Below are 21,371 nucleotides of genomic sequence, written 5' to 3' on the forward strand. Positions count from 1 at the left end.
CATATGTTTTTGTCCTTGCTACTATAGCCATGGAAAGCAGTGCCATAGAGATTGAGACTTATGTTGCGTTAATGGCCCATTAGTGCAAACAAAAGGAGGATAGACATGATCTTGGGTGTAGGGTTTTGCGCTTATAGTACCCCTAAAGTGTCTGCCGCTGCTTAGCATTATTAGCACCACATTCAAACCATCTGAGCTAACTGGCCTGCTTTTGATGACTTTTTTAAACAAGATTTGTTCCAGGAAACCAGGACAGAACAGAATTGGACCAGTTTTGGTTGGTCAATCAGGTGTGACCACCTTGCAGCTTGGCGTTTGTGGAGGAAATTAGCTTAAAAGGTAGACTGCAGACTTCACATGTAAAAGTTATTGAAAGAAATTTTTTTTTTTCAGCAGAGCAAAACACTTCAGACTATCTCAAAATTTCAATTCAAGCTCAAACACCATTGTAGCAGTAGGTTACTTGTCCAAATCAACGTCAAACAAGATACCACATGGTTTTTTGAGATAGGGTGGAGCTTTTAGCCACGAAGGGACTCGAACACTCAATCTTCTGATCCGAAGTCAGACGCCTCGTCCATTAGGCCACGCGGTTGTAAAAAAACTGTTTTTTTTACAAATCTGAAGTGCCATGGTTTAGCCATGGTTTAGCTGCAAAGTAGCAGAGCGCTAACATTTACCAACAATGCAGACTGTGTCGCTGGCCAGTTAACTTTTGTGGAAGAAAATAGCTTAAATGGTAGACAAACTGCTACCATGTCAGTTAGTGGAATTATACTCTACATTGTCCTTAACATTTGCTGAACAGAATGCCTTTCAACTATCTCTATGTTTGAGATGTACAGTGCAAGTGCAAACACATTAATGTGCTAAATCAACACTTCTGGCCAGTATGGGGATTGAACCCATGACCTTGGCGTTATTAGCACCACGCTCTAACCATCTGAGCTAACCGGCCTCATTTGTGAAAAGTTCAAAAAAAAATTCCAAAAATAAAATTCCAAAAAAAATAAAACAGGCCAGAATGAGCAAAATTGGGCCAGTTTTGGATGGGCTGCCTGGCTGTGCATGGTTTTAGCTTATTGCTGCATATGTTTTTGACCTTGCTACTATAGCCATGGAAAAAGTTGCCATGAAAGTTTTTTCATTTTTTTTTTTAATGGCCCATTAGTGCAAAAACAAAAGGAGGATAGACATGATCTTGGGTGTAAACACCATTTGCGCTTATAGGTTAATTGTCCAAAAACAAAGTGTCTGCCAAGATACCACATGGTTTTTTTTTTTTGAGCATTATTAGGAGCTAACTGGCCTGCTTTTGATGACTTTTTAAAACAAGATTTGTTCCAGGGAACCAGGACAGAACAGAATTGGACCAGTTTTGGTTGGTCAATCAGGTGTGACCACCTTGCAGCTTGGCGTTTGTGGAGGAAATTAAAAAAAAGACTGCAGACTTTTTTGTAAAATTATTGAAAGAAATTTTTTTTTTGATGAAAAATTCCAAAAAATAAAACAGGCCAGAATGAATGAAAAAATGGGCCAGTTTTGGATGGGCTGCCTGGCTGTGCATGGTTTGTAGGTGCTGCATATGTTTTTGTCCTTGCTACTATAAGCATGGGAAAGCAGTGCCATAGAGATTGAGACTTATGTTGCGTTAATTGCCCATTAGTGCAAACAAAAGGAGGATAGACATGATCTTGGGTGTGGGTTTTGCGCTTATAGTTTGAGAGTGTCTGCCGCTGCAGCATTATTAGCACCACATTCAAACCATCTGAGCTAACTGGCCTGCTTTTGATGACTTTTTAAACAAGATTTGTTCCAGGAAACCAGGACAGAACAGAATTGGACCAGTTTTGGTTGGTCAATCAGGTGTGACCACCTTGCAGCTTGGCGTTTGTGGAGGAAATTAGCTTAAAAGGTAGACTGCAGACTTCACATGTAAAAGTTATTGAAAGAAATTTTTTTTTTTTCAGCAGAGCAAAACACTTCAGACTATCTCAAAATTTCAATTCAAGCTCAAACACCATTGTAGCAGTAGGTTACTTGTCCAAATCAATGTCAAACAAGATACCACATGGTTTTTTGAGTTAGGGTGGAGCTTTTAACCACGAAGGGACTCGAACCCTCAATCTTCTGATCCAAGTCAGACGCCCATTATTGTCCATTAGGCCACGCGTTGCAAAAAAAAAAAAAAAACTTTTTTTTAAAATCTGAAGTGCCATGGTTTAGCTGCAAAGTAGCAGAAGAGCTTTACCAACAATGCTAACATTTACCAACAATGCAGACTGTGTCGCTGGCCAGTTAACTTTTGTGGAAGAAAATAGCTTAAATGGTAGACAAACTGCTACCATGTCAGTTAGTGGAATTATACTCTACATTGTCCTTAACATTTGCTGAACAGAATGCCTTTCAACTATCTCTATGTTTGAGATGTACAGTGCAAGTGCAAACACATTAATGTGCTAAATCAACACTTCTGGCCAGTATGGGGATTGAACCCATGACCTTGGCGTTATTAGCACCACGCTCTAACCATCTGAGCTAACCGGCCTCATTTGTGAAAAGTTCAAAAAAAGAAAATTCCAAAAATAAAACAGGCCAGAATGAGCAAAATTGGGCCAGTTTTGGATGGGCTGCCTGGCTGTGCATGGTTTGTAGGTGCTGCATATGTTTTTGTCCTTGCTACTATAGCCATGGAAAGCAGTGCCATAGAGATTGAGACTTATGTTGCGTTAATGGCCCATTAGTGCAAACAAAAGGAGGATAGACATGATCTTGGGTGTAGGGTTTTGCGCTTATAGTACCCCTAAAGTGTCTGCCGCTGCTTAGCATTATTAGCACCACATTCAAACCATCTGAGCTAACTGGCCTGCTTTTGATGACTTTTTAAAACAAGATTTGTTCCAGGGAACCAGGACAGAACAGAATTGGACCAGTTTTGGTTGGTCAATCAGGTGTGACCACCTTGCAGCTTGGCGTTTGTGGAGGAAATTAGCTTAAAAGGTAGACTGCAGACTTCACATGTAAAAGTTATTGAAAGAAATTTTTTTTTTCATGATGAAAAACACCATTGTAAAAATAAAACAGGCCAGAATGAGCAAAATTGGGCCAGTTTTGGATGGGCTGCCTTTTATGCATGGTTTGTAGGTGCTGCATATGTTTTTGTCCTTGCTACTATAGCCATGGAAAGCAGTGCCATAGAGAGATTGAGACTTATGTTTTTTTACAAATAATGGCCCATTAGTGCAAACAAAAAAGGATAGGATAGACATGATCTTGGGTGTAGGGTTTTGCGCTTATAGTACCCCTAAAGTGTCTGCCGCTGCTTAGCATTATTAGCACCACATTCAAACCATCTGAGCTAACTGGCCTGCTTTTGATGACTTTTTAAAACAAGATTTGTTCCAGGAAACCAGGACAGAACAGAATTGGACCAGTTTTGGTTGGTCAATCAGGTGTGACCACCTTGCAGCCAGAATGGCAGCTTGGCGTTTGTGGAGGAAATTAGCTTAAAAGGTAGACTGCAGACTTCACATGTAAAAGTTATTGAAAGAAATTTTTTTTTTTTTTTCAGCAGAGCAAAACACTTCAGACTATCTCAAAATTTCAATTCAAGCTCAAACACCATTGTAGCAGTAGGTTACTTGTCCAAATCAACGTCAAACAAGATACCACATGGTTTTTTGAGATAGGGTGGAGCTTTTAGCCACGAAGGGACTCGAACACTCAATCTTCTGATCCGAAGTCAGACGCCTCGTCCATTAGGCCACGCGGTTGTAAAGAAACTGTTTTTTTTTTTAAATCTGAAGTGCCATGGTTTAGCTGCAAAGTAGCAGAGCGCTAACATTTACCAACAATGCAGACTGTGTCGCTGGCCAGTTAACTTTTGTGGAAGAAAATAGCTTAAATGGTAGACAAACTGCTACCATGTCAGTTAGTGGAATTATACTCTACATTGTCCTTAACATTTGCTGAACAGAATGCCTTTCAACTATCTTTGATGTTTGTGCAGATGTACAGTGCAAAAACACATTAATGTGCTAAATCAACACTTCTGGCCAGTATGGGGATTGAACCCATGACCTTGGCGTTATTAGCACCACGCTCTAACCATCTGAGCTAACCGGCCTCATTTGTGAAAAGTTCAAAAAAAGAAAATTCCAAAAATAAAACAGGCCAGAATGAGCAAAATTGGGCCAGTTTTGGATGGGCTGCCTGGCTGTGCATGGTTTGTAGGTGCTGCATATGTTTTTGTCCTTGCTACTATAGCCATGGAAAGCAGTGCCATAGAGATTGAGACTTATGTTGCGTTAATGGCCCATTAGTGCAAACAAAAGGAGGATAGACATGATCTTGGGTGTAGGGTTTTGCGCTTATAGTACCCCTAAAGTGTCTGCCGCTGCTTAGCATTATTAGCACCACATTCAAACCATCTGAGCTAACTGGCCTGCTTTTGATGACTTTTTAAAACAAGATTTGTTCCAGGGAACCAGGACAGAACAGAATTGGACCAGTTTTGGTTGGTCAATCAGGTGTGACCACCTTGCAGCTTGGCGTTTGTGGAGGAAATTAGCTTAAAAGGTAGACTGCAGACTTCACATGTAAAAGTTATTGAAAGAAATTTTTTTTTTTCATGATGAAAATTCCAAAAATAAAACAGGCCAGAATGAGCAAAATTGGGCCAGTTTTGGATGGGCTGCCTGGCTGTGCATGGTTTGTAGGTGCTGCATATGTTTTTGTCCTTGCTACTATAGCCATGGAAAGCAGTGCCATAGAGATTGAGACTTATGTTGCGTTAATGGCCCATTAGTGCAAACAAAAGGAGGATAGACATGATCTTGGGTGTAGGGTTTTGCGCTTATAGTACCCCTAAAGTGTCTGCCGCTGCTTAGCATTATTAGCACCACATTCAAACCATCTGAGCTAACTGGCCTGCTTTTTTTCCTGACTTTTTAAAACAAGATTTGTTCCAGGGAACCAGGACAGAACAGAATTGGACCAGTTTTGGTTGGTCAATCAGGTGTGACCACCTTGCAGCTTGGCGTTTGTGGAGGAAATTAGCTTAAAAGGTAGACTGCAGACTTCACATGTAAAAGTTATTGAAAGAAATTTTTTTTTTCATGATGAAAATTCCAAAAATAAAACAGGCCAGAATGAAAACAGGCCAGAATGAAAAATTGGGCCAGTTTTGGATGGGCTGCCTGGCTGTGCATGGTTTGTAGGTGCTGCATATGTTTTTGTCCTTGCTACTATAAATCTGAATGGAAAGCAGTGCCATAGAGATTGAGACTTATGTTGCGTTAATGGCCCATTAGTGCAAACAAAAGGAGGATAGACATGATCTTGGGTGTAGGGTTTTGCGCTTATAGTACCCCTAAAGTGTCTGCCGCTGCTTAGCATTATTAGCACCACATTCAAACCATCTGAGCTAACTGGCCTGCTTTTGATGACTTTTTAAAACAAGATTTGTTCCAGGGAACCAGGACAGAACAGAATTGGACCAGTTTTGGTTGGTCAATCAGGTGTGACCACCTTGCAGCTTGGCGTTTGTGGAGGAAATTAGCTTAAAAGGTAGACTGCAGACTTCACATGTAAAAGTTATTGAAAGAAATTTTTTTTTTTTGATGAAAAAATTCCAAAAATAAAACAGGCCAGAATGAGCAAAAAAATTGGGCCAGTTTTGGATGGGCTGCCTGGCTGTGCATGGTTTGTAGGTGCTGCATATGTTTTTGTCCTTGCTACTATAGCCATGGAAAGCAGTGCCATAGAGATTGAGACTTATGTTGCGTTAATGGCCCATTAGTGCAAACAAAAGGAGGATAGACATGATCTTGGGTGTAGGGTTTTGCGCTTATAGTACCCCTAAAGTGTCTGCCGCTGCTTAGCATTATTAGCACCACATTCAAACCATCTGAGCTAACTGGCCTGCTTTTGATGACTTTTTAAAACAAGATTTGTTCCAGGAAACCAGGACAGAACAGAATTGGACCAGTTTTGGTTGGTCAATCAGGTGTGACCACCTTGCAGCTTGGCGTTTGTGGAGGAAATTAGCTTAAAAGGTAGACTGCAGACTTCACATGTAAAAGTTATTGAAAGAAATTTTTTTTTTCAGCAGAGCAAAACACTTCAGACTATCTCAAAATTTCAATTCAAGCTCAAACACCATTGCTCAGCGTAGGTTACTTGTCCAAATCAACGTCAAACAAGATACCACATGGTTTTTTGAGATAGGGTGGAGCTTTTAACCACGAAGGGACTCGAACCCTCAATCTTCTGATCCGAAGTCAGACGCCTTGTCCATTAGGCCAACTGGCCTGTTTTTGAAACTTTTTTTACAAATCTGAAGTGCCATGGTTTAGCTGCAAAGTAGCAGAGCGCTAACATTTACCAACAATGCAGACTGTGTCGCTGGCCAGTTAACTTTTGTGGAAGAAAATAGCTTAAATGGTAGACAAACTGCTACCATGTCAGTTAGTGGAATTATACTCTACATTGTCCTTAACATTTGCTGAACAGAATGCCTTTCAACTATCTCTATGTTTGAGATGTACAGTGCAAAATAGCAAACACATTAATGTGCTAAATCAACACTTCTGGCCAGTATGGGGATTGAACCCATGACCTTGGCGCATTATTAGCACCACACTCTAACCATCTGAGCTAACTAACCCTGCATTTGTGAAAAGTTCAAAAAAAAAAATTCCAAAAAACCAAAACAGGGACCAGTTTTGAGGTCAAAAGGTGTGACCACCTTTGGATGGGCTGCCTTTTGCTGGAAATGGTTTAAAAGGTAGACTGCAGACTTCATATGTTTTTTGTCCTTGCTTTTTTTTTATTGAGCAGCATGCAAAACACTTCAGACTATCTCAAAATTTCAATTCAATGCTCAAACACCATTGTAGCAGTAGGTTACTTGTCCAAATCAAAAACAAGATACCACATGGTTTTTTTAGATAGGGTGGAGCTTTTAACCCTGCTTTTTTGATGACTTTTACTCGAACCCAATCTTCTGATCCAATCAGTCAGACCACCTTGCAGCTTTGTCCATTAGGCCCAGACTTCACATGTAAAAGTTGCAAAAAAAACTTCAGACTATCTGTTTTTTTTCAAATCTGAAGTGCCATGGTTTTTGAGCTGCAAAGTTTTTGCTTTTTTTTTAACAACAATGCAACTGTGGTTTAGCTGCAAAGTAGCAGGCGCAAACAACCAACAATGCAGACTGGCCGCATTTAACTTTTGTGGAAGAAAATAGCTTAAATGGTAGACAAACTGCTACCATGTCAGTTAGTGGAATTATACTCTACATTGTCCTTAACATTTGCTGAACAGAATGCCTTTCAACTATCTCTATGTTTGAGATGTACAGTGCAAGTGCAAACACATTAATGTGCTAAATCAACACTTCTGGCCAGTATGGGGATTGAACCCATGAAGATAGGGTGGAGACCTTTTTTTAATCATGATTACAAAACCATCTGAGCTAACCGGCCTCATTTGTGAAAAGTTCAAAAAAAAGAAAATTCCAAAAATAAAACAGGCCAGAATGAGCAAAATTGGGCCAGTTTTGGATGGGCTGCCTGGCTGTGCATGGTTTGTAGGTGCTGCATATGTTTTTGTCCTTGCTACTATAGCCATGGAAAGCAGTGCCATAGAGATTGAGACTTATGTTGCGTTAATGGCCCATTAGTGCAAACAAAAGGAGGATAGACATGATCTTGGGTGTAGGGTTTTGCGCTTATAGTACCCCTAAAGTGTCTGCCGCTGCTTAGCATTATTAGCACCACATTCAAACCATCTGAGCTAACTGGCCTGCTTTTGATGACTTTTTAAAACAAGATTTGTTCCAGGAAACCAGGACAGAACAGAATTGGACCAGTTTTGGTTGGTCAATCAGGTGTGACCACCTTGCAGCTTGGCGTTTGTGGAGGAAATTAGCTTAAAAGGTAGACTGCAGACTTCACATGTAAAAGTTATTGAAAGAAATTTTTTTTTTTCATGATGAAAATTCCAAAAATAAAACAGGCCAGAATGAGCAAAATTGGGCCAGTTTTGGATGGGCTGCCTGGCTGTGCATGGTTTGTAGGTGCTGCATATGTTTTTGTCCTTGCTACTATAGCCATGGAAAGCAGTGCCATAGAGATTGAGACTTATGTTGCGTTAATGGCCCATTAGTGCAAACAAAAGGAGGATAGACATGATCTTGGGTGTAGGGTTTTAGACATGATTTGGGTAGTTTTGCGCTTATAGTACCCCTAAAGTGTCTGCCGCTGCTTAGCATTATTAGCACCACATTCAAACCATCTGAGCTAACTGGCCTGCTTTTGATGACTTTTTAAAACAAGATTTGTTCCAGGAAACCAGGACAGAACAGAATTGGACCAGTTTTGGTTGGTCAATCAGGTGTGACCACCTTGCAGCTTGGCGTTTGTGGAGGAAATTAGCTTAAAAGGTAGACTGCAGACTTCACATGTAAAAAGTTATTGAAAGAAATTTTTTTTTTTTTTGAAAATTCCAAAAATAAAAAGCAGGCCAGAATGAGCAAAATTGGGCCAGTTTTGGATGGGCTGCCTGGCTGTGCATGGTTTGTTTGAGGTGCTGCATATGTTTTTGTCCTTGCTACTATAGCCATGGAAAGCTACTGCCATAGAGATTGAGACTTATGTTATGTTGTTAATGGCCCATTAGTGCAAACAAAAGGAGGATAGACATGATCTTGGGTGTAGGGTTTTGCGCTTATAGTACCCCCCCTAAAGTGTCTGCCGCTGCTTAGCATTATTAGCACCACATTCAAACCATCTGAGCTAACTGGCCTGCTTTTGATGACTTTTTAAAACAAGATTTGTTCCAGGAAACCAGGACAGAACAGAATTGGACCAGTTTTGGTTGGTCAATCAGGTGTGACCACCTTGCAGCTTGGCGGAGGAAATTAGCTTAAAAGGAGACTGAAATTAGCTTAAAAGGTAGACTGCAGACTTCACATTTGTAAAAGTTATTGAAAAAAATTTTTTTTTTTCATGAAAAAAAATTCCAAAAATAAAACAGGCCAGAATGAGCAAAAACACCAGTTTTGATGGGCTGCCTGGCTGTGCATGGTTTGTAGGTGCTGCATATGTTTTTTTGTCCTTGCTACTATAGCCATGGAAAGGAGTGCCATAGAGATTGAGACTTATGTTGCGTTAATGGCCCATTAGTGCAAAAAAAAAAGGAGGATAGACATGATCTTGGGTGTAGGGTTTTGCGCTTATAGTACCCCTAAAGTGTCTGCCGCTGCTTAGCATTATTAGCACCACATTCAAACCATCTGAGCTAACTGGCCTGCTTTTGATGACTTTTTAAAACAAGATTTGTTCCAGGGAACCAGGACCAGGACAGAACAGAATTGGACCAGTTTTGGTTGGTCAATCAGGTGTGACCACCTTGCAGCTTGGCGTTTGTGGAGGAAATTAGCTTAAAAGGTAGACTGCAGACTTCACATGTAAAAGTTATTGAAAGAAATTTTTTTTTTCATGATGAAAATTCCAAAAATAAAACAGGCCAGAATGAGCAAAATTGGGCCAGTTTTGGATGGGCTGCCTGGCTGTGCATGGTTTGTAGGTGCTGCATATGTTTTTGTCCTTGCTACTATAGCCATGGAAAGCAGTGCCATAGAGATTGAGACTTATGTTGCGTTAATGGCCCATTAGTGCAAACAAAAGGAGGATAGACATGATCTTGGGTGTAGGGTTTTGCGCTTATAGTACCCCTAAAGTGTCTGCCGCTGCTTAGCATTATTAGCACCACATTCAAACCATCTGAGCTAACTGGCCTGCTTTTGATGACTTTTTAAAACAAGATTTGTTCCAGGGAACCAGGACAGAACAGAATTGGACCAGTTTTGGTTGGTCAATCAGGTGTGACCACCTTGCAGCTTAAAAGGTAGACGTTTGTGGAGGAAATTAGCTTAAAAGGTAGACTGCAGACTTCACATGTAAAAGTTATTGAAAGAAATTTTTTTTTTCATGATGAAAATTCCAAAAATAAAACAGGCCAGAATGAGCAAAATTGGGCCAGTTTTGGATGGGCTGCCTGGCTGTGCATGGTTTGTAGGTGCTGCATATGTTTTTGTCCTTGCTACTATAGCCATGGAAAGCAGTGCCATAGAGATTGAGACTTATGTTGCGTTAATGGCCCATTAGTGCAAACAAAAGGAGGATAGACATGATCTTGGGTGTAGGGTTTTGCGCTTATAGTACCCCTAAAGTGTCTGCCGCTGCTTAGCATTATTAGCACCACATTCAAACCATCTGAGCTAACTGGCCTGCTTTTGATGACTTTTTAAAACAAGATTTGTTCCAGGAAACCAGGACAGAACAGAATTGGACCAGTTTTGGTTGGTCAATCAGGTGTGACCACCTTGCAGCTTGGCGTTTGTGGAGGAAATTAGCTTAAAAGGTAGACTGCAGACTTCACATGTAAAAGTTATTGAAAGAAATTTTTTTTTTTTGAAAAACACTTCCAGAGCAAAAACACTTCAGACTATCTCAAAATTTCAATTCAAGCTCAAACACCATTGTAGCAGTAGGTTACTTGTCCAAATCAACGTCAAACAAGATACCACATGGTTTTTTGAGATAGGGTGGAGCTTTTAACCACGAAGGGACTCGAACCCTCAATCTTCTGATCCGAAGTCAGACGCCTTGTCCATTAGGCCACGCGGTTGTAAAAAAACTGTTTTTTTTACAAATCTGAAGTGCCATGGTTTAGCTGCAAAGTAGCAAAGCGCTAACGTTTACCAACAATGCAGACTGTGTCGCTGGCCAGTTAACTTTTGTGGAAGAAAATAGCTTAAATGGTAGACAAACTGCTACCATGTCAGTTAGTGGAATTATACTCTACATTGTCCTTAACATTTGCTGAACAGAATGCCTTTCAACTATCTCTATGTTTGAGATGTACAGTGCAAGTGCAAACACATTAATGTGCTAAATCAACACTTCTGGCCAGTATGGGGATTGAACCCATGACCTTGGCGTTATTAGCACCACGCTCTAACCATCTGAGCTAACCGGCCTGATTTGTGAAAAGTTCAAAAAAAAGAAAATTCCAAAAATAAAACAGGCCAGAATGAGCAAAATTGGGCCAGTTTTGGATGGGCTGCCTGGCTGTGCATGGTTTGTAGGTGCTGCATATGTTTTTGTCCTTGCTACTATAGCCATGGAAAGCAGTGCCATAGAGATTGAGACTTATGTTGCGTTAATGGCCCATTAGTGCAAACAAAAGGAGGATAGACATGATCTTGGGTGTAGGGTTTTGCGCTTATAGTACCCCTAAAGTGTCTGCCGCTGCTTAGCATTATTAGCACCACATTCAAACCATCTGAGCTAACTGGCCTGCTTTTGATGACTTTTTAAAACAAGATTTGTTCCAGGAAACCAGGACAGAACAGAATTGGACCAGTTTTGGTTGGTCAATCAGGTGTGACCACCTTGCAGCTTGGCGTTTGTGGAGGAAATTAGCTTAAAGACTGCAGACTTCACATGTAAAAAGTTATTAGACTGCAGACTTCACATGTAAAAAAATTATTGAAAGAAATTTTTTTTTTTGTGCATGAGCAAAACACTTCAGACTATCTCAAAATTTCAATTCAAGCTCAAACACCATTGTAGCAGTAGGTTACTTGTCCAAATCAACGTCAAACAAGATACCACATGGTTTTTTTGAGATTTGGAGCTTTTAACCACGAACTCGAACACTCAATCTTCTGATCCATCTTCCATCCAGACTTGCCTTGTTAGGCCCATTAGTGCAAAAAAAGGAGGATTTTTACAAATCTGAAGTGCCATGGTTTAGCTGCAAAGTTTTGGTTTGCTAACATTTTACCAACAATGCAGACTGTGTGCTGGCCAGTTAACTTTTGTGGAAGAAAATAGCTTAAATGGTAGACAAACTGCTACCATGTCAGTTAGTGGAATTAATTAAAGGAGGATAAAAAGGGTTGTTGTTTGTCCTTAATTTTTGAACAGAATGCCTTTCAACTATCTCTATGTTTGAGATGTACAGTGCAAGTGCAAACACATTAATGTGCTAAATCAACACTTCTGGCCAGTATGGGGATTGAACCCATGACCTTGGCGTTTTAGCACCACGCTAACTGCATCTGAGCTAACCGGCCTCATTTGTGAAAAAAAAAAAAAAAAAAAAAGAAAATTCCAAAAATAAAACAGGCCAGAATGAGCAAAATTGGGCCAGTTTTGGATGGGCTGCCTGGCTGTGCATGGTTTGTAGGTGCTGCATATGTTTTTGTCCTTCTACTACTATAGCCATGGAAAGCAGTGCCATAGAGATTGAGACTTATGTTGCGTTAATGGCCCATTAGTGCAAACAAAAGGAGGATAGACATGATCTTGGGTGTAGGGTTTTGCGCTTATAGTACCCCCCTAAAGTGTCTGCCGCTGCTTAGCATTATTAGCACCACATTCAAACCATCTGAGCTAACTGGCCTGCTTTTGATGACTTTTTAAAACAAGATTTGTTCCAGGGAACCAGGACAGAACAGAATTGGACCAGTTTTGGTTGGTCAATCAGGTGTGACCACCTTGCAGCTTGGCGTTTGTGGAGGAAATTAGCTTAAAAGGTAGACTGCAGACTTCACATGTAAAAGTTATTGAAAGAAATTTTTTTTTTCATGATGAAAATTCCAAAAATAAAACAGGCCAGAATGAGCAAAATTGGGCCAGTTTTGGATGGGCTGCCTGGCTGTGCATGGTTTGTAGGTGCTGCATATGTTTTTGTCCTTTGCTGCATATGTTTTTGTCTATAGCCATGGAAAGCAGTGCCATAGAGATTGAGACTTATGTTGCGTTAATGGCCCATTAGTGCAAACAAAAGGAGGATAGACATGATCTTGGGTGTAGGGTTTTGCGCTTATAGTACCCCTAAAGTGTCTGCCGCTGCTTAGCATTATTAGCACCACATTCAAACCATCTGAGCTAACTGGCCTGCTTTTGATGACTTTTTAAAACAAGATTTGTTCCAGGAAACCAGGACAGAACAGAATTGGACCAGTTTTGGTTGGTCAATCAGGTGTGACCACCTTGCAGCTTGGCGTTTGTGGAGGAAATTAGCTTAAAAGGTAGACTGCAGACTTCACATGTAAAAGTTATTGAAAGAAATTTTTTTTTTCAGCAGAGCAAAACACTTCAGACTATCTCAAAATTTCAATTCAAGCTCAAACACCATTGTAGCAGTAGGTTACTTGTCCAAATCAACGTCAAACAAGATACCACATGGTTTTTTGAGATAGGGTGGAGCTTTTAACCACGAAGGGACTCGAACCCTCAATCTTCTGATCCGAAGTCAGACGCCTTGTCCATTAGGCCACGCGGTTGTAAAAACTGTTTTTTTTACAAATCTGAAGTGCCATGGTTTAGCTGCAAAGTAGCAAAGCGCTAACGTTTACCAACAATGCAGACTGTGTCGCTGGCCAGTTAACTTTTGTGGAAGAAAATAGCTTAAATGGTAGACAAACTGCTACCATGTCAGTTAGTGGAATTATACTCTACATTGTCCTTAACATTTGCTGAACAGAATGCCTTTCAACTATCTCTATGTTTGAGATGTACAGTGCAAGTGCAAACACATTAATGTGCTAAATCAACACTTCTGGCCAGTATGGGGATTGAACCCATGACCTTGGCGTTATTAGCACCACGCTCTAACCATCTGAGCTAACCGGCCTCATTTGTGAAAAGTTCAAAAAAAAGAAAATTCCAAAAATAAAACAGGCCAGAATGAGCAAAATTGGGCCAGTTTTGGATGGGCTGCCTGGCTGTGCATGGTTTGTGGTTTTTGTAGGTGCTGCATATGTTTTTGTCCTTGCTACTATAGCCATGGAAAGCAGTGCCATAGAGATTGAGACTTATGTTGCGTTAATGGCCCATTAGTGCAAACAAAAGGAGGATAGACATGATCTTGGGTGTAGGGTTTTGCGCTTATAGTACCCCTAAAGTGTCTGCCGCTGCTTAGCATTATTAGCACCATTCAAACCATCCATCTGAGCTAACTGGCCTGCTTTTGATGACTTTTAAAACAAGATTTGTTCCAGGAAACCAGGACAGAACAGAATTGGACCAGTTTTGGTTGGTCAATCAGGTGTGACCACCTTGCAGCTTGCGTTTGTGGAGGAAATTAGCTTAAAAGGTAGACTGCAGACTTCACATGTAAAAAAGTTATTGAAAGAAATTTTTTTTTTTTCAAACCATGCAGAATTCAAAAATGAAAAACAGGCCAGACTATCTCAAAATTTCAATTTTGGATGGGCACCATTGTTTAGGTTGCATTGTTTTTGTCCTCAATTGTGATACCATTAGTATGGTTTTTTGAGATTGGAGATTTGAGATAGGGTTTTATTAACCACAAGGACTCGAAATTCAGGACCTTGCAACTTGTCTTTTTGGACTTAGCTTAACCCTTGATCCGAAGTCAGAAGGAAACTGTTTTTTTTACAAATCTGAAGTGCCATGGTTTAGCTAGCTTAAAGGTAACATTTACTGCAATGACTTCAACATGTAAAAGTTATTGTCCTTAACATTTGCTGAACAGAATGCCATTCAAACCATCTTTTTTTTTTTTTTTAAAACAAGATTTGTTCCAGATGACAAACAGAATTGGACCAGTTTTGGTTGGTCAAAAAAAAAATAAAACCAGACTTCACATGTAAAAGTTATTGAAAAAAAAATTCAAGCTCAAACACCATTGTTGGGCCCAGACCTTTGGATGGGCTGCCTGGCTTTGAGCTAACCGGCCTGGTAAAACAGGCCAGAATGAGCAAAATTGGGCCAGTTTTGGATGGGCTGCCTGGCTGTGCATGGTTTGTAGGTGCTGCATATGTTTTTGTCCTTGCTACTATAGCCATGGAAAGCAGTGCCATAGAGATTGAGACTTATGTTGCGTTAATGGCCCATTAGTGCAAACAAAAGGAGGAGGATAGACATGATCTTGGGTGTAGGGTTTTGCGCTTATATAGTACCCCTAAAGTGTCTGCCGCTGCTTAGCATTATTAGCACCACATTCAAACCATCTGAGCTAACTGGCCTGCTTTTGATGACTTTTTAAAACAAGATTTGTTCCAGGGAACCAGGACAGAACAGAATTGGACCAGTTTTGGTTGGTCAATCAGGTGTGACCACCTTGCAGCTTGGCGTTTGTGGAGGAAATTAGCTTAAAAGGTAGACTGCAGACTTCACATGTAAAAGTTATTGAAAGAAATTTTTTTTTTTTTCATGATGAAAATTCCAAAAATAAAACAGGCCAGAATGAGCAAAATTGGGCCAGTTTTGGATGGGCTGCCTGGCTGTGCATGGTTTGTAGGTGCTGCATATGTTTTTGTCCTTGCTACTATAGCCATGGAAAGCAGTGCCATAGAGATTGAGACTTATGTTGCGTTAATGGCCCATTAGTGCAAACAAAAGGAGGATAGACATGATCTTGGGTGTAGGGTTTTGCGCTTATAGTACCCCTAAAGTGTCTGCTGCTGCTTAGCATTATTAGCACCACATTCAAACCATCTGAGCTAACTGGCCTGCTTTTGATGACTTTTTAAAACAAGATTTGTTCCAGGAAACCAGGACAGAACAGAATTGGACCAGTTTTGGTTGGTCAATCAGGTGTGACCACCTTGCAGCTTGGCGTTTGTGGAGGAAATTAGCTTAAAAGGTAGACTGCAGACTTCACATGTAAAAGTTATTGAAAGAAATTTTTTTTTTCAGCAGAGCAAAACACTTCAGACTATCTCAAAATTTCAATTCAAGCTCAAACACCATTGTAGCAGTAGGTTACTTGTCCAAATCAACGTCAAACAAGATACCACATGGTTTTTTGAGATAGGGTGGAGCTTTTAACCACGAAGGGACTCGAACCCTCAATCTTCTGATCCGAAGTCAGACGCCTTGTCCATTAGGCCACGCGGTTGCAAAAAAACTGTTTTTTTTACAAATCTGAAGTGCCATGGTTTAGCTGCAAAGTAGCAGAGCGCTAACATTTACCAACAATGCAGACTGTGTCGCTGGCCAGTTAACTTTTGTGGAAGAAAATAGCTTAAATGGTAGACAAACTGCTACCATGTCAGTTAGTGGAATTATACTCTACATTGTCCTTAACATTTGCTGAACAGAATGCCTTTCAACTATCTCTATGTTTGAGATGTACAGTGCAAGTGCAAACACATTAATGTGCTAAATCAACACTTCTGGCCAGTATGGGGATTGAACCCATGACCTTGGCGTTATTAGCACCACGCTCTAACCATCTGAGCTAACCGGCCTCATTTGTGAAAAGTTCAAAAAAAAGAAAATTCCAAAAATAAAACAGGCCAGAATGAGCAAAATTGGGCCAGTTTTGGATGGGCTGCCTGGCTGTGCATGGTTTGTAGGTGCTGCATATGTTTTTGTCCTTGCTACTATAGCCATGGAAAGCAGTGCCATAGAGATTGAGACTTATGTTGCGTTAATGGCCCATTAGTGCAAACAAAAGGAGGATAGACATGATCTTGGGTGTAGGGTTTTGCGCTTATAGTACCCCTAAAGTGTCTGCCGCTGCTTAGCATTATTAGCACCACATTCAAACCATCTGAGCTAACTGGCCTGCTTTTGATGACTTTTTAAAACAAGATTTGTTCCAGGGAACCAGGACAGAACAGAATTGGACCAGTTTTGGTTGGTCAATCAGGTGTGACCACCTTGCAGCTTGGCGTTTGTGGAGGAAATTAGCTTAAAAGGTAGACTGCAGACTTCACATGTAAAAGTTATTGAAAGAAATTTTTTTTTTTCATGATGAAAAAATTCAAAAATAAAACAGGCCAGAATGAGCAAAATTGGGCCAGTTTTGGATGGGCTGCCTGGCTGTGCATGGTTTGTAGGTGCTGCATATGTTTTTGTCCTTGCTACTATAGCCATGGAAAGCAGTGCCATAGAGATTGAGACTTATGTTGCGTTAATGGCCCATTAGTGCAAACAAAAGGAGGATAGACATGATCTTGGGTGTAGGGTTTTGCGCTTATAGTACCCCTAAAGTGTCTGCCGCTGCTTAGCATTATTAGCACCACATTCAAACCATCTGAGCTAACTGGCCTGCTTTTGATGACTTTTTAAAACAAGATTTGTTCCAGGAAACCAGGACAGAACAGAATTGGACCAGTTTTGGTGGGTCAATCAGGTGTGACCACCTTGCAGCTTGGCGTTTGTGGAGGAAATTAGCTTAAAAGGTAGACTGCAGACTTCACATGTAAAAGTTATTGAAAGAAATTTTTTTTTTTTTGATGAAAATATCTCAAAAAATTCAAGCTAAAACCATTGCCAGAATGAGCAAAATTGGGCCAGTTTTGGATGGGCTGCCTGGCTGTGCATGGTTTGTAGGTGCTGCATATGTTGCCCTCCAGGGACAAAATAAAGTTGAAAGTTGAAGTTGAAGTTATTGATGGTATTGTTAAAGTGGTTTGAATCAGTCTCTTAGCATTTGTTCTCTGTGTAGTCAAAACATTTTAAAGGTTAAATTGTACTCATCATACTTACTATATAGTTTGTGTGTGTAGATGATCACCCACACAGTCCTTGCCAATGTCTACTATTTCTTCCTCATCAATGTCTCTGAAAGGGAACAAGTAGTCCTCATCACGATCCAACAATTAATTTTACGGCATGTATTCGCACTTTCCATTTTGTCCGTGCAAAAGAATCCTCCTACCCAATACCATTTCTCACCAAGCTTCCCTCATGCTCTTCAAAGTCCAAATCCTCATAGCTCTAATTTAGTCTCATTGTAGTGTTCTGCATATGCACACAGGTAAACACAGACACACACACAGTCTGTGCTTGTCTTGTTCTCTCCCATGTGTCTCTGTTAAAATTGACCTTCTCTGGCTTTCATCACAGGAAAATATCACCCTCAAAGAACAATAAGGCCGCCAGACACATTAATTAGAGAGCATCTATTTAGATAAACGACTGAGAGAGAGAGAGAGAGAGAGAGAGTAGGAATATAAGGGGAGTTATTAATATGCAACATGAAAATAATTATACACAATGTTTCTTAATATGTGGAAATGGCACCTCTGCATTCAGCAAATACATTTTACTTCTACAATTTTCATATTTTTATTGATTTAAATATGGGATTTGCAAGCTTATGCATTTCCTGTTTGTATTATCTTGGTTTATTTTGAGTACATCTGTATGTATTTATATTATTATTGTCATGAATAATGTTATTTTGGCAGACATGCAGTATTTCTGTTTATTTTTAAGAACTCCTGCTTGCAGTGCAGCATTTTGTTCAGTCACTCACTCACTTTTTCCAGCACTGCAGACGTACCGAGCCGCAGTTTTCCTCAGGTTAGGACAGCAACATGTAGTAATTGTCCTGGCTCGTTATCAGCGTGCGTGCCTCCTGCAATACACACACAGCTGGTGGGGGAAAAACGAAAATGACTATTAATTAAGAGATTGGCAGATCTTTAAACGCACAAAGAACGCACACAACACGCATCATTCTTCACTGTTTCCTTTAGGATTTTTTTTAGCAGTGGGGGCAGGTCCGAACAACCCCTCCCCCCATGAAATGGAACTGACACTTTGCTGCAACACAAACAAATATATTTATTCACCTCTATTCACACACACAATGAGGCATATTTTCAGTTGTGATTGAACTGTATTTTTTTAGTTACTATATAGGCCAACTTCGAGCTTGAAATATAGGCTAAGCATACTGTAGCAAATAACAATAAACCCACTATTAATTAAATTATCTTAATAATAAAACGTTCTCCGAAATGCACTCTAACAATGCAGCTCTATTTCTGATACCATGGGGGGTAAAAATGTTGCCATGGGGGGCCACCACGTTCAAATGTGATTTTTTGTGAATCTCCAGAAGCTCTGTATGTGTGTATGTGTGTGTGTGTGTGTGTGTGTGTGTGTGTGTGTGTGTGTGTGGTGTGTGTGTGACCCTTCAAATAAGATGCTGTACTCCATCTGGTCCCAGTCAGAACAGTTTGAGGCAGCGTCTCAATCAGAGCTGCTGATTGGTGTTGTTCTCATGTGAGTTCTGCAGCTGCCCGGCGCTGAGCCGAACACACAGCCTGGGATCAGCTCTGCTTACACCTTCTTCTCAGACAGCCCACTGAAAACAGTTCAGACACGTATCATTTGCCTTTGCTTCATGTGTGCGATTATTTGTCTGAGAATTCTGTACGGAGCAGAAAATGGGACAAATGAGACAAAAAACAATGTCCCTGTTCCACAAAGAAACTTCTGTCTGAACAATTGGAGCTTCTGCTCACACACACATGCATTTCACCTGGTCTTGGTTAATCCTTGGCTGCCTCCAAGTGCTGTTGGAAAAATTGTATTCATCATGAGTTGAGCACACATGAATGAAAGTGGTAACTATGACAGTTAAGGCGTGAGTTTTCTGTCATACCTAAGCTGCAAAGACATGAAATTGAAGAGCCAGTAATCTGACTATTATTTATTATTATATTGGATTGTAGATGAAAAATTAGGCTTAATTTTCCTTCTTTTCTTCTGCTAGAGCACAACCTAAGTAGTTCATTGCCGCCAACATCCAGGCTTTTGTTTGTTCTTTTGTTTCTCAATCAACTGTTGGCTGTGCAACAGGTCACAGGTGTACTGTATGATTTTCATTATTTTTTATTCTCTGGGTTTTTTTATGCAAACATTTGAATTGTTGCTTTCATGCTCATTTTACAACACCTCAGTCAGCTTTAGAGCAGCCGGCAGTATCTACAGATAAGTTGAGTCATTTTTCTATGTGTGTGTGTGTGTGTGTGTGTGTGTGTGTGTGTGTGTGTCCAAGGCAGGGGGTAACATGGTGGTTACCAAGGCAACGGAAAGATCCCTGTTTTTTACAGCAGGAAGCAGGAAGCCTTCATCAACTCTGAATGACCCCCCAGAAACACTGGTGCAACATATTCTCTCTCTCTCTCTCTCGCTCTCTCTCTCTCTCTCTTTCACACACACACACACACACACACACACCACCATCTGCATGGGTGGGGTGGATCAATTAGGCAATCAATTGGTAAATTAATACTTAATTCTTTGATTGTCACTTCATTATTATTCAGTCATATTTTCTGACAGTGTTCCTACAGTATTAGCTACCAACTGAGAGGGTTTGGTGCTTGTCTTTGTCTGACGTGTTAATAAACAGTGTTTTGGGGTTTTTGGGAAGTTGTGAAAGGCATTTTTGCTGCTTTATGACATTTTATGGGCCATAACATTCAGAGATTAATTGTGAAAGTAATCAGAAAAGGATGAGGATTATATATTTATTTTTGCTGGAAGGAAGGGTTTAGGACTACAGAGCACAATCTTACTGAGGTCCAGTGCAGAACAAACTGAAAACAGCAGCCCTGCCTGTATCATTTAGACTGTACAATACAGAACTGAATGGAACAAAAGATGGATGGTTCATTCTGTTGGTTTGTTTGGTTGTATTTGTAAAATGTGTATATGTAAGTATAAATGTATGGGTGCATGTGTGTATATAGATACATATATAGGTTTAGGTTTTCATGATGTAAGATCATGTACAGATATATTTCTATTTTTATTCATTTCAATTCTGCTTCTATTCAGTTAACTGTGAGCGTGATGCTAATAAATTAAAACAAACTCAAACAAACTTAAATGCTTAGGGAGAGGGAAGGCTCCTTCATTTTTAACTAGTTTGTACTCGCCCCAGATTTATTTCTTATTTATTCTTATTATTCCTTTTCTTGAAAGGTTAACAGTAAAATAAAAGAGAAAGATGCAGAATATATGCAGGGCAACATGAGTTCCTTTGCCCCATCACAGAATGCACATGGATATTATAATATGTACTCATATGCATGAATGCATATTAATGATTAATTGCCATTGTTATCTCTGGCAGCATTCATTCCCACTTTCACTTTATTCTTCCTCATACGGGAAAAAAATTAAATGAGTGATATAAAGTTAGCCTATAATATAAATGAAGTTCAGCATCATGCGTTGCTTGTAACTTGTGTTTATTCCATTTACCATCCACCATCTTTTACATTCTTCATGCTTTTCCTCTTTGAGTCATTGGTGGTGAAATACTGCCTCATATTGCTACATTGATTTAAGATATAGGGAGGAGTTCAAGGGGAGGGTCCAACAAAAATCTATTATTATTATTAATGCTCGAGAGGTTCTTGCTTCTTCTTTTAAGTGAAAGATTTAGAGTTTTTATACAGTTCCTTACTACCTGCTTACCATGTATTAGAGTGTTGTAACTTTGTATTTTTTTCTGTTTAGAAATTGCTGATAAGAGGGGAGATTTGGGGAAAGAAAGAAGGAAAGAGGGTT

At 40.0% G+C, this 21,371-nt stretch overlaps 10 non-coding genes across 10 annotated transcripts; all 10 read right to left on the bottom strand.

Moving 5' to 3' along the window:
* Positions 1–884: 884 nt before the first annotated feature.
* Positions 885–958, bottom strand: trnai-aau (transfer RNA isoleucine (anticodon AAU)). The gene has a single exon. It is a non-coding gene; the product is annotated as a tRNA-Ile (tRNA).
* Positions 959–2,474: 1,516 nt separating this feature from the next.
* Positions 2,475–2,548, bottom strand: trnai-aau (transfer RNA isoleucine (anticodon AAU)). Its single transcript has one exon. It is a non-coding gene; the product is annotated as a tRNA-Ile (tRNA).
* A 1,504-nt stretch (positions 2,549–4,052) lies between these two features.
* trnai-aau (transfer RNA isoleucine (anticodon AAU)) lies at positions 4,053–4,126 on the bottom strand. Its single transcript has one exon. It is a non-coding gene; the product is annotated as a tRNA-Ile (tRNA).
* Positions 4,127–6,591: 2,465 nt separating this feature from the next.
* trnai-aau (transfer RNA isoleucine (anticodon AAU)) lies at positions 6,592–6,667 on the bottom strand. The gene has a single exon. It is a non-coding gene; the product is annotated as a tRNA-Ile (tRNA).
* Positions 6,668–10,622: 3,955 nt separating this feature from the next.
* Positions 10,623–10,695, bottom strand: trnar-ucg (transfer RNA arginine (anticodon UCG)). Its single transcript has one exon. It is a non-coding gene; the product is annotated as a tRNA-Arg (tRNA).
* A 278-nt stretch (positions 10,696–10,973) lies between these two features.
* On the bottom strand, positions 10,974–11,047 carry trnai-aau (transfer RNA isoleucine (anticodon AAU)). The gene has a single exon. It is a non-coding gene; the product is annotated as a tRNA-Ile (tRNA).
* A 2,243-nt stretch (positions 11,048–13,290) lies between these two features.
* Positions 13,291–13,363, bottom strand: trnar-ucg (transfer RNA arginine (anticodon UCG)). The gene has a single exon. It is a non-coding gene; the product is annotated as a tRNA-Arg (tRNA).
* A 276-nt stretch (positions 13,364–13,639) lies between these two features.
* On the bottom strand, positions 13,640–13,713 carry trnai-aau (transfer RNA isoleucine (anticodon AAU)). The gene has a single exon. It is a non-coding gene; the product is annotated as a tRNA-Ile (tRNA).
* A 2,159-nt stretch (positions 13,714–15,872) lies between these two features.
* On the bottom strand, positions 15,873–15,945 carry trnar-ucg (transfer RNA arginine (anticodon UCG)). The gene has a single exon. It is a non-coding gene; the product is annotated as a tRNA-Arg (tRNA).
* Positions 15,946–16,223: 278 nt separating this feature from the next.
* On the bottom strand, positions 16,224–16,297 carry trnai-aau (transfer RNA isoleucine (anticodon AAU)). The gene has a single exon. It is a non-coding gene; the product is annotated as a tRNA-Ile (tRNA).
* Positions 16,298–21,371: the final 5,074 nt, after the last annotated feature.

This window comes from Perca flavescens, chromosome 6 (assembly GCF_004354835.1).
Source record: "Perca flavescens isolate YP-PL-M2 chromosome 6, PFLA_1.0, whole genome shotgun sequence".
In the NCBI taxonomy this organism is placed as follows: domain Eukaryota; kingdom Metazoa; phylum Chordata; class Actinopteri; order Perciformes; family Percidae; genus Perca; species Perca flavescens.